Here is a 13,036-nt window from a genome sequence, read left to right as displayed (position 1 = left end):
CTGTATCCGTACTCGGAATGGGCGGGGCTTAAACCGGAATTGGACATGAAGTTGGTATTTTAACGTCTTAGCAAAACCCCTAGTGGTCGGCACGCCGGCGTGCCGAGATTACTGAACTCAGACATTCAGTGCTACTGCAACCAAAGTATGAGTTAAAAACAGAAACGCTTTGTTATATACGGAATTTCGACGCGCCACCATTGTCGCTCTGGTTGTTCATTTAACACGCACCCCCTCCCTGCAGTCTCATCTGCAACTACACCCCCCCACCCATGACATAATGGACAATATTGTCTATCTGGGCACTCATAAAAATATTCTTTCACCACTAAAAAATCATATTCCGTCATAGCAACAAGATAAACCCGACAATAGCCCTAAAATATGCCAATACAGCGGTGAAAACGCTGCTCACTGAATAACAAAATAAACCAGACAGTTTTAAAAAATGATACCATGTAATTCTACAGTCAATATCTGGGACTAAATATCGAATAAATACCAAGGGGCAACAACTCGCCTCTGAGTGAAGCCATTTACCCCAGTGGCTACTGCATGAACTGCAACACCTGGTTGCAAAAAGAACTTGAAACCCCGCCCACCCAATGTTAACCCCTTAGCGCACATGCCAAATCTTGCCAATCCTTGCCCATTTCGGGGGTACCCTATTTAAAGCTTTATAACTCCAGATGTGAACATCACAGAGACTTGAAAAATGGCTTAAATGAGGCAAGACATTTGTACAATTTACAATACTAACGCAGATTTTGGAAGAAATAAAGTGCCACAAATGCAATTGTCTAGACAAAAAATCAAAAATGAATTTGCCCTTTTTTAGTTTGCAATGAAATACTGAGAGATTGCATATATGCAGCAGGTTAAACTCAGTGTTGGGGAGTCGTGAACTACATGTAATTAAACTAGTAGTTTAACTACATTTTGCAGTAGCTTGCTGGTAGTTCAACTACATTCATTTTTGCATAGTGATTCAAGTAGTTAAATTACTTTTTTTGCCATTTTTTGTGTAGTTAACTACTGAAACTACAAACAATTTTGGGCCATAAAAGGAAAGGAATGTTTTTTTTATTGCTTCTCTACTGCAATTGACACCCTTTGACCAGCCCCGCCCCCTTTTTCTTTCATCCTGGCCGCTGTGAAGGCATGCCCAGGCAAAGTATTCATCAGGCAGCCACCACCACACACTTGACCTTTGTGTAATGCATGTGGAAAAGTGTGGGCGTTGCTCAGTGCTCACACAGCGACAGTGTCATCATGGATAAACCTCCCAAATCTCAGCCTGAGGAAGAATCACCATGGCCATACTTAAGCAAATACATGACACTGACTAGCTCCACCGACAAAACCTACGTTTTTACTTGTGAGCTATGCAAGCCGAAAGTAAATACACTCTACTGCAAAGACGTCAAACACAAATCTAAGAACACATATAAAGGTGAGTGTATTAACATTGACTTTGCTAGCCAATTTAGCAAAGTTTAGATAAGTTAGCCACATTGTAATGTTACATTCAGGCAAGTGATTTAATTCAGTGAATGTTAACGTTAGTCTAATTAAATAAAGTCTGTAGCGTTAATTCGTCTGACAACAATTATATTCTATCAAAAACGAACATGTCGCTAACCATTAGCTAATGTTAGCTGACCTAGTCATACTATTCTCATAATGTGTTTTTCCGCCCATACAATATGGCGCAATGCATGGGACCAGTCTTTCATGATAATCACTTACTATTTGATTATAATCACCTTTGTTTGCTGACTAAGGTGTCTGCAATCAATCCAATACTATGAATAGCTTAGCCAGAATCATTCAAATGAAGGTCTGGCTAGGCTGAGGTTGGCTTGCTGTTCTTTTGCCACCTAAGGTTAATATTGTAACAGCATACAATTTTATTTAAAGTTGATCTAGTGATATAGAGGGTGATTCTATGGACCATTATAAATGTCATGATATTCTATATTAGACGTTACCTGGCTAACTGAGTAATCCTGCTTGGTGCAATACCCCCACCTGGACTCTAGTTTCTGGAAGGCAGGTGTCTGACTGATGGACATTGTATACAAAACCAAAGGTGACATTCCTTGCCCTTTCCCATGAACAGTGGGGTATTTATTTATTTTTTTTGGTTTATGTATGACCTGTGAACAAGTGGGCACTTTTTGCAATAAACTCAATGTTATTTGGTTATAATTTCGTATCACATGTACATTGTCAATTTGATCTTTTTTTTTTTTTTTTTTACGAAGTAGTTTGAACTACTTTTTCTGAGTAGCTTTAGTTAACCAAACTAGATTTCTCCCTAGGGTAGCTTTGCTGTAGTTCAACTTCTTCCCGTGTGAAGTAGTTGGTAGCTTGCAAAGCTATGCTTTCGAAGTAGCTTCCCCAACACTGATTAAACTATACATGTGCTGGATCAAAAACTTCTTGACCACAAGTTCATAAAATCAATAGGTGGATATGTAGATCTACTATAGATGTATGAAGCAAAAACTAAGCAGTGTACCCAGCGTCACCAAATCTATCCAAAATGTCTAAATTATGCATTGCTGTAAATCACATTATATTCACGTATTTCACTACAAATCAACTATTTTGACTCAAGAAACTCACTGTTACATCATTTTCAAGTGGGAATTACAAGCTTTCAGTCAGTACAGTGGTCTAAAATATCTAAGGGTCCAGAAACATATCCAAAATCTCTCCAAAAATGAATAAAATGCTTTTTGTCCATTATAAAGCATATAAATGAGCCCCTTTAAAATGAAACATTGCTATCAGATTAAAAAAAGAATGCAAGAATATTGTCACACAATGCGGTGCAAAGTACCTAAATGTGTAATAATTAACTCTTGTATGTATTTCTATACTCTGTATTCTCGTATGTTTTCTTGTATGGGGATGGGACGACATGACAACAATTTTTAACCATTTTGGCAATGTTCCAACTCTCACGTCATCAGTTGCATGCTTTACAAATACATTATTACTAACGCTTATATTACAGTGTGAAATATTCACGTTATATAATACCACTAACCTATTTAAAGACACTCAATTAAAAAAAATAACGTATAACCGAAATATTTTGAGCAGTAATACTTACATAGCAATGATGAAATCTTATCTATGTTCAGTAGATGAAGACAGAGAAAGTAAATCAATCATACGGTTCTATTCGCTTCTGTTTTGCTCGAGAAAATGATGTCAGCTAGGTCTATCAGCAAACATATGGCGTAGCTATGCCCAGAAGTCCTCAATAATAATAGTGTTTTCCAAGAAATGACGAAAAATTGTTGTCCGCGTTTCGTTAGGTGCAGCGTCTTTTACTGCTACCACAGAGTGAATGCGTAAGTGAGTGGGGGGTGTAGTTGTAGATGAGACTGCATGGAGGGGGTGCGTGTTAAATGAACAACCAGAGCCACAATAGTGGCGCTGCAAAACTCCGTATTTGGCATAGTTGTCATGTATCGTCTACTAATGAAACTAAAACAATGCGTTTCTGTTTTTAACTCATGCTTTGGTTGCAGTAGCACCGAATGTCTGAGTTCAGTAATCTCGGCACGCCGGCGTGCCGACCACTAGGGGCTCTGCGCTAAGAGGTTAAGGTATCAGCAATATATTTATTCTTAGAAAGCAATGCTCCTTCATTCCTGATCCACCTGATATCCTCTTTGACTTTCCATTTCCGACTACAGTATTGAAATAAATGTTTAGGATTACTTTTTGCATCTTGGGCAAAGAGGCTTTTGTGGGAAAAACAGGCCCCAGCCTGGGCCAGAAGCGCTGGGTGTTCTCCTCGCACTGTTGAATACATCTTAAAAATATACACTTCACAGAGTCTGACGCAACTGGATTTATTGCAGGTAATTCAAAGATAACATGCGAGAACCCGGGCTGATCTACGCATATCAATACAAACACTCTCCAAGCATTCCACAAGACACTCACAAAGACAAACAAAACACACACAAAACACAGACAAGACACACAAAACACAGACAAGACACACAAGACACACTGAACTCCCCTGGGGCCGAACACTCCCTTTTATCCTATCTTGTTAGCTCCTCCTGTTGTGGAGCTTAAACTTGGCCTTTCCCACATGCTTACATCATTTTACTTGACTCTTTCCCATACACCATTGTTTCTCATTTTCTGCCCAGATTTTAAACCATTATTTCCAAGCCCTCTTCCTTTCTTATATAAAAAATAAATGTTCACCTCCCCTTTCTTTCATGTAACAGGTGCTCATCTCATTCATCCCCTGCCGGTTCTAACACTCATGACATGGTCTGTTTGAAAGGCCAAGTTTACATTATAGGAGACCGTGCTTACATTATATGAAGGTTTCTGCTGGTTTTATAATTTGACCATGGTCTGACCACTCTAACTCTACAGGTAATACGTAATGTTAACGCCCTGATATGAACCATTATAGTGGTGATGGCTGTAAGCTTAAGTGCACTTCCCTTCCACATTCCCCCCTTTGGAACTTTGGAAGTTCCATGTCTAACATGATTAACTATTGGAATAAGCTATGCAGATAATACTGGCATAGTGCTGGAATATGACCCGATATGCAGACTGAGGTGGCTAGTGCATAGCCTTAATAACAATGCAGAAACTACGGAGCACTCTTTTTGTGCCACCTCCTGCACGACAGCCCTTGTGGGTAGCCCTTGCGGCACACCCCATGCCTAGCCTAATCCTAACACACATCCTTATATTCCTGCACTAGGACTCTTAGCGTTTCTTAGCATTCATTTAATATGTATTTGGTATACGTTGATTAATATGTATTCATGTTAATACATGTATGATCACATTTGGCAAACTTTCCCTAAGATCTGTTGTTAGATTCCGTCCGGTCAGACAACAAAACGCTGTCCCATGACCTTAGCGATCATCAAATGATGACTGTCGCCTGGAGGGAGACCTAACAGCAGAGCAGAGCATCGCGTGGAAAACATCCCCTCCCTATTTTGCGGGGAGTGGGTAAAAGCCACACAATGCTCATATCCCTCACAGTTCTTGCCATTTCACCGTTCACACAGGCCAAAGAGATCCAAAGCAAAGTAACAAGTGTATAGTCTGCATAACAATCAGTATAACATATTCTCCTTACTGCTAAAATGTTTTCAGCCCACATTGACTCGTTGAGAAGTAAACAATTCAAGAGACTCCCTATACGGCCTTTCTGTTGCTTAATTTTGCCACTAGCAAACCGGTTTGCCCAGCAGTTGTCGTCCAGTACTCACCCACACAACTGTAGCTGAACATGAGCAGTAAGGCAGAGTGCTGCTCAGGCATGCCCCTGAACATGCGTCACGTGGCACCCCTTTCGCACGTGAATGTCGCCCTATGAGTGCGATGGATTGGATTATATCTTCCCTGCCTGAATTTTCCTGAATAACACCAACAGGGCAAACCTTGGCCTTTGTTTCACAACGAGGTTCAGTGTGATCTGATTTCCCTTTTAACGAATACAATATTTCATGTATACATATTGCGTGCTTAAGCCTGAGTACATTAATAACTGAATCAGCCACGGATTACAGGTGCACAGGATTATACAGTTACATAAAATGGTTAAAATTGAGTTCTAACATTATAATTCTGGTTAGTTAGGGGTCCAAGCAGCGAAGCTGGTGGAACCCTATTGTGTCTGTTAGGATTATTATTAGGGGTCCAAGCAGCGAAGCTGGTGGAACCCTATTGTATTTGTTAGGATTATTATTATTAGGGGTCCAAGCAGCGAAGCTGGTGGAACCCTATTGTATCTGTTAGGATTATTAGGGGTCCAAGCAGCGAAGCTGGTGGAACCCTATTGTATCTGTTAGGATTATTAGGGGTCCAAGCAGCGAAGCTGGTGGAACCCTATTGTATCTGTTAGGATTATTCTTATTAGTGTGGTTGCCTTAGGCAATCACACTACTATTATTGCACATATTATTAGTGTGGTTGCCTTAGGCAAGCACACTATTATTATTGCACATATTATTAGTGTGGTTGCCTTAGGCAAACACACTATTATTATTGCACATATTCTTTATTATTATTAGTGTGGTTGCCTCAGGCAACTACACTATTATTATCGCACATATTTATTAGTGTGGTTGCCTTAGGGCAACTACACTATTATTATTGCACATATTATTATTATTATTAGTGTGGTTGCCTTAGGGCAACTACACTATTATTATTGCACATATTATTATTAGTGTGGTTGCCTTAGGGCAACTACACTATTATTATTAGTGTGGTTGCCTCAGGCAACTACACTATTATTATCGCACATATTCTTTATTATTATTATTATTAGTGTGGTTGCCTCAGGCAACTACACTATTATTATCGCACATATTTATTATTATTAGTGTGGTTGCCTCAGGCACCTACACTATTATTATCGCACATATTTATTATTATTAGTGTGGTTGCCTCAGGCAACTACACTATTATTATCGCACATATTTAGTGTGGTTGCCACAGGCAACTACACTATTATTATCGCACATATTTATTAGTGTGGTTGCCTTAGGGAAACTACACTATTATTATTGCACATATTATTATTAGTGTGGTTGCCTTAGGGCAACTACACTATTATTATTGCACATATTATTAGTGTGGTTGCCTCAGGCAACTACACTATTATTATCGCACATATTCTTTATTAGTGTGGTTGCCTTAGGGCAACTACACTATTATTATTGCACATATTATTAGTGTGGTTGCCTTAGGGCAACTACACTATTATTATTGCACATATTATTATTAGTGTGGTTGCCTAAGGCAACTACACTATTATTATCGCACATATTTAGTGTGGTTGCCTTAAGCAAACACACTATTATTATTGCACATATACTTTATTATTAGTGTGGTTGCCTTAGGGCAACTACACTATTATTATTGCACATATTATTAGTGTGGTTGCCTTAGGGCAACTACACTATTATTATTGCACATATTTATTATTATTAGTGTGGTTGCCTTAGGGCAACTACACTATTATTATTGCACATATTATTATTAGTGTGGTTGCCTTAAGGCAACTACACTATTATTATTGCACATAATATTATTCTTTATTATTTATTCCGCCCATTTTTTGGACCGCTACTCCTCCCAGAGTTTTTGCACCACATACACGTGCAATATGTCAAATCGAGCGGCTTGATCGGGAATGGTGTGCTATTACTTTGTGGAAAGATTGGTTGCACGGTTTTGTGGCTGTGGCTGATCTCCACCAATGGACAAAGGACTCTCTACCATGTCCAATGAGGCATTGCACAATTTGTGGGCAATTTTTCCCATAGAGAATGAATGGCGGAATGTTCACCTTTGTGATGTCACAATGCTCTGTCTTCTCACCCTTGTGATGTCAGCATGGCAGCAGTACTCTGGTCTCTCTCTAGATTTGAACATTCGGCCATTCATCTCTATGGGGAAAAATTGCCCACAAATTGTGCAATGCCTCATTGGACATGGTAGAGAGTCCTTTGTCCATTGGTGGAGATCAGCCACACCCCCCTTCCTGATTGGCCGATGTTTGATATTTCATAACTTTTGAACCGTTTGTCATAGAGAACTATGGGTCGCGTCATTGGACTCAGTAAAGACCTAGCAACCGCCTGGAACGCCATAGCAACCCCCTAGCAAAATCCTAGCAACCGGCTCTAACTCCATAGCAACGACCTAGCAACACCATAACAACCAGCTAGAAAACCCTAGCAACCATCTAGAATTCCATAGCAACCACCTGGAACACCATAACAAATGCCTAGCAACACCCTAGCAACCGGCTATAACTCCATAGCAACCACCTAGCAACACCATAGCAACCACCTAGAACTTCATAGCAACCACCTATAAACACCCTAGCAACCACCTGGAACACCATAGCAACCACCTAAAAACACCCTAGCAACAACCTGGAACACCATAACAACTGCCTAGCAACAGCCTAGCAACCGCCTAGAATTCCATAGCAACCACCTGGAAAACCATAGCAAATGCCTAGCAACACCCTAGCAACCGGCTATAACTCCATAGCAACCAACTAGCAACACCATAGCAACCACTTAGAATACCCTAGCAACCACCTAGCAACACCCTAGCAACCACCTATAACTCCATAGCAACCACCTAGCAACATCCTAGCAACCACCTAGAATACCCTAGCAACACCCTAGCAACCGCCTATAACTCCATAGCAACCGCCTAGCAACACCCTAGCAACCACCTAGAACTCCATAGCAACCACCTAGCAACACCCTAGCAACTGCCTAGAACTCCATAGCAACCACCTAGCAACACCCTAGCAACGGCCTAGAACTCCATAGCAACCACCTATCAACACCATAGCAACCACCTAGAACTCCATAGCAACCACCTAGCAACATCCTAGCAACCACTTTGAATACCCTAGCAACACCCTAGCAACCATCTAGAACTCCATAGCAACCACCTAGCAACACCCTAGCAACCGCCTAGAACTCCATAGCAACCACCTAGCAACACCATAGCAACCACCTAGAACTCCATAGCAACCACCTAGCAACACCCTAGCAACCACCTAGAACTCCATAGCAACCACCTAGCAACACCCTAGCAAAGGCCTAGAACTCCATAGCAACCACCTAGCAACACCATAGCAACCGCCTCAAATTCCATAGCAACCACCTAGCAACACCCTAGCAACCACCTAGCAACACCATAGCAACCGCCTAGAACTCAATATCAACCACCTAGCAACACCCTTGCAACCACCTGGAACACCATAGCAACCACCTAGCAACACCCTAGCAACCACTTGGAACACCATAACAACTGCCTAGCAACACCCTAGCAACCGCCTATAACTCCATAGCAACCACCTAGCAACATCCTAGCAACCACTTAGAATACCCTAGCAACCCCCTAGCAACCACCTGGAACTCCATAGCAACCACCTAACAACTCACTAGCAACCACCTGGAACACCATAGCAAATGCCTTGCAACACCCTAGCAACCTGCTATAACTCCAAAGCAACCACCTAGCAACACCATAGCAACCACCTAGAACTCCATAGCAACCACCTAGCAACACCCTAGCACACACCTGGAACACCATAGCAACCATCTAGCAACACCCTAGCAAACACCTGTAACACTATAACAACTGCCTAGCAACACTATAGCAACCACCTAGCAACGTGCTAGCAACAACCTCGAATACCCTAGCAACACCCTAGCAACTGCCTATAACTCCATAGCAAATGCCTAGCAACACCCTAGCAACTGCCTATAACTCCATAGCAACTGCCTAGAACTCCATAGCAACCACCTAGCAACATCCTAGCAACCACTTAGCATACCCTAGCAACCACCTAGCAATGTCCTAGCAACCACCTGGAGCCCAATAGCAACTACCTGAAACTCCATAGCAACCACCTAGCACCACCCTAGCGACCGCCTCAGACATCATAGCAACTACCTACCACTGTGCACTCCGTTCAGCACAAAGTTGACTTTGCGTTGGTGGCAACCACACTTCACAATTTCTGCAGGAATTGTCTAGTTATTAGTGTGGTTGCCTTAGGGCAACTACACTATTATTATTGCACATATTCTTTATTATTATTATTATTATTATTATTATTATTATTCCACCCATTTTTTGGACCGCTACTCCTCCCAGAGTTTTCACACCACATACGCGTGCAATATGTCAAATCGAGCGGCTTGATCGGGAATGGTGTGCTATTACTTTTTGGAAAGTTTGGGTGGACAGTTTTTGAAATATTTGAATTTTTGTGGGCAATCTTTCCCATAGAGAATGAATGGCGGAATGTTCACCTTTGTGATGTCACAATGCTCTGTCTTCTCACCCTTGTGATGTCACAATGGTCTGTCTTCTAGCAGCAGTACTCTGGTCTCTCTCTAGATTTGAACATTCTGCCATTCATCTCTATGGGGAAAAATTGCCCACAAATTGTGCAATGCCTCATTGGACATGGTAGAGAGTCCTTTGTCCATTGGTGGAGATCAGCCTCGCCCCCCTTCCTGATTGGCCGATGTTTGATATTTCATAACTTTTGAACTGTTTGTCATAGAGAACTATGGGTCGCGTCATTGGACTCAGTAAAGACCTAGCAACCTCCTAGAACTCCATAGCAACCCCCTAGAACTCCATAGCAACCACCTAGCAACACCATAGCAACCACTTAGAATACCCTAGCAACCCCCTAGAAACACCCTAGCAACCACCTATAACTCCATAGCAACCACCTAGCAACATCCTAGCAACCACCTAGAATACCCTAGCAACACCCTAGCAACCGCCTATAACTCCATAGCAACCGCCTAGCAACACCCTAGCAACCACCTAGAACTCCATAGCAACCACCTAGCAACACCCTAGCAACCGCCTAGAACTCCATAGCAACCACCTAGCAACACCCTAGCAACACCCTAGCAACCACCTAGAACTCCATAGCAACCACCTAGCAACACCCTAGCAACGGCCTAGAACTCCATAGCAACCACCTAGCAACACCATAGGAACCACCTAGAACTCCATAGCAACCACCTAGCAACATCCTAGCAACCACTTCGAATACCCTAGCAACCCCCTAGCAACACCCTAGCAACCACCTAGAACTCCATAGCAACCACCTAGCAACACCATAGCAACCGCCTAGAACTCCATAGCAACCGCCTAGCAACACCCTAGCAACCACCTAGAACTCCATAGCAACCACGTAGCAACACCCTAGCAACCGCCTAGAACTCCATAGCAACCACCTAGCAACACCCTAGCAACACCCTAGCAACCACCTAGAACTCCATAGCAACCACCTAGCAACACACTAGCAACGGCCTAGAACTCCATAGCAACCACCTAGCAACACCATAGCAACCACCTAGAACTCCATAGCAACCAACTAGCAACATCCTAGCAACCACTTCGAATACCCTAGCAACCCCCTAGCAACACCCTAGCAACCACCTAGAACTCCAAAGCAACCACCTAGCAACACCCTAGCAACTGCCTAGAACTCCATAGCAACCACCTAGCAACACCATAGCAACCGCCTAGAACTCCATAGCAACCACCTAGCAACACCCTAGCAACCACCTAGAACTCCATAGCAACCACCTATCAACACCCTAGCAATGGCCTAGAACTCCATAGCAACCACCTAGCAACACCATAGCAACCACCTAGAACTCCATAGCAACCACCTAGCAACATCCTAGCAACCACTTCGAATACCCTAGCAACCCCCTAGCAACACACTAGCAACTGCCTAGAACTCAATAGCAACCACCTAGCAACACCCTAGCAACCACCTGGAACACCATAGCAACCACCTAGCAGCACCCTAGCAACCACTTGGAACACCATAACAACTGCCTAGCAACACCCTAGCAACCGCCTATAACTCCATAGCAACCACCTAGCAACATCCTAGCAACCACTTAGAATACCCTAGCAACCCCCTAGCAACCTCCTGGAACTCCATAGCAACCACCTAACAACACACTAGCAAGCACCTGGAACACCATGGCAAATGCCTAGCAACACCCTAGCAACCAGCTATAACTCCATAGCAAATGCCTAGCAACACCCTAGCAACTGCCTATAACTCCATAGCAACCACCTAGCAACATCCTAGCAGCCACCTAGAATACCCTTGCAACACCCTAGCAACTGCCTATAAATCCATAGCAAATGCCTAGCAACACCCTAGCAACCGGCTATAACTATATAGCAACCACCTAGCAACACCCTAGCAACCACCTGGAACACCATAACAACTGCCTAGCTACACCCTAGCAACCGCCTAGAACTCCATAGCAACCACCTAGCAACATCCTAGCAACCACTTAGCATACCCTAGCAACCACCTAGCAATGCCCTAGCAACCACCTGGAGCTCAATAGCAACCACCTGAAACTCCATAGCAACCACCTAGCACCACCCTAGTGACCGCCTAGAATTCCATGAAACCACTTAGAACTCCATAGAACCACCTAGCAACACCCTAGCAACTGCCTCAGACATCATAGCAACTACCTACCACTGTTCACTCCGTTCAGCAAAAAGTCGACTTTGCGTTGGCGGCAACCACACTTCACAATTTCTGCAGGAATTGTCTAGTTATTATTATTCTTTATTATTTATTCCGCCCATTTTTTGGACCGCTACTCCTCCCAGAGTTTTCGCACCACATACACGTGCAATATGTCAAATCGAGCGGCTTGATCGGGAATGGTGTGCTATTACTTTGTGGAAAGATTGGTTGCACGGTTTTTGAAAAATTTGAATTTTTGTGGGCAATTTTTCCCCATAGGGAATGAATGGCGGAATGTTCACCCTTGTGATGTCACAATGCTCTGTCTTCTCACCCTTGTGATGCCACAATGCCCTGTCTTCTAGCAGCAGTACTCTGGTCTCTCTCTAGATTTGAACATTCGGCCATTCATCTCTATGGGGAAAAATTGCCCACAAATTGTGCAATGCCTCATTGGACATGGTAGAGAGTCCTTTGTCCATTGGTGGAGATCAGCCTCGCCCCCCTTCCTGATTGGCCGATGTTTGATATTTCATAACTTTTGAACCGTTTGTCATAGAGAACTATGGGTCGCGTCATTGGACTCAGTAAACACCTAGCAACCTCCTAGAACTCCATAGCAACCCCCTAGCAACATCCTAGCAACCGGCTCTAACTCCATAGCAACGATCTAGCAACCCATAACAACCAGCTAGAAAACCCTAGCAACCATCTAGAATTCCATAGCAACCACCTGGAACACCATAGCAAATGCCTAGCAACACCCTAGCAACCGCCTATAACCCCATAGCAACGACCTAGCAACATCCTAGCAACCACTTAGAATACCCTAGCAACCACCTAGCAACACCCTAGCAACCACCTGGAACACCATAGCAACCACCTAGCAACACCCAAGCAACAATCTGGAACACCATAACAACTGCCTAGCAACACCCTAGCAACCAC

The sequence above is a fragment of the Anguilla anguilla genome, unplaced genomic scaffold (assembly GCF_013347855.1).
Source record: "Anguilla anguilla isolate fAngAng1 unplaced genomic scaffold, fAngAng1.pri scaffold_108_arrow_ctg1, whole genome shotgun sequence".
NCBI classification, from domain to species: Eukaryota; Metazoa; Chordata; class Actinopteri; order Anguilliformes; family Anguillidae; genus Anguilla; species Anguilla anguilla.
Note: the sequence above shows the minus strand (reverse complement) of the source record.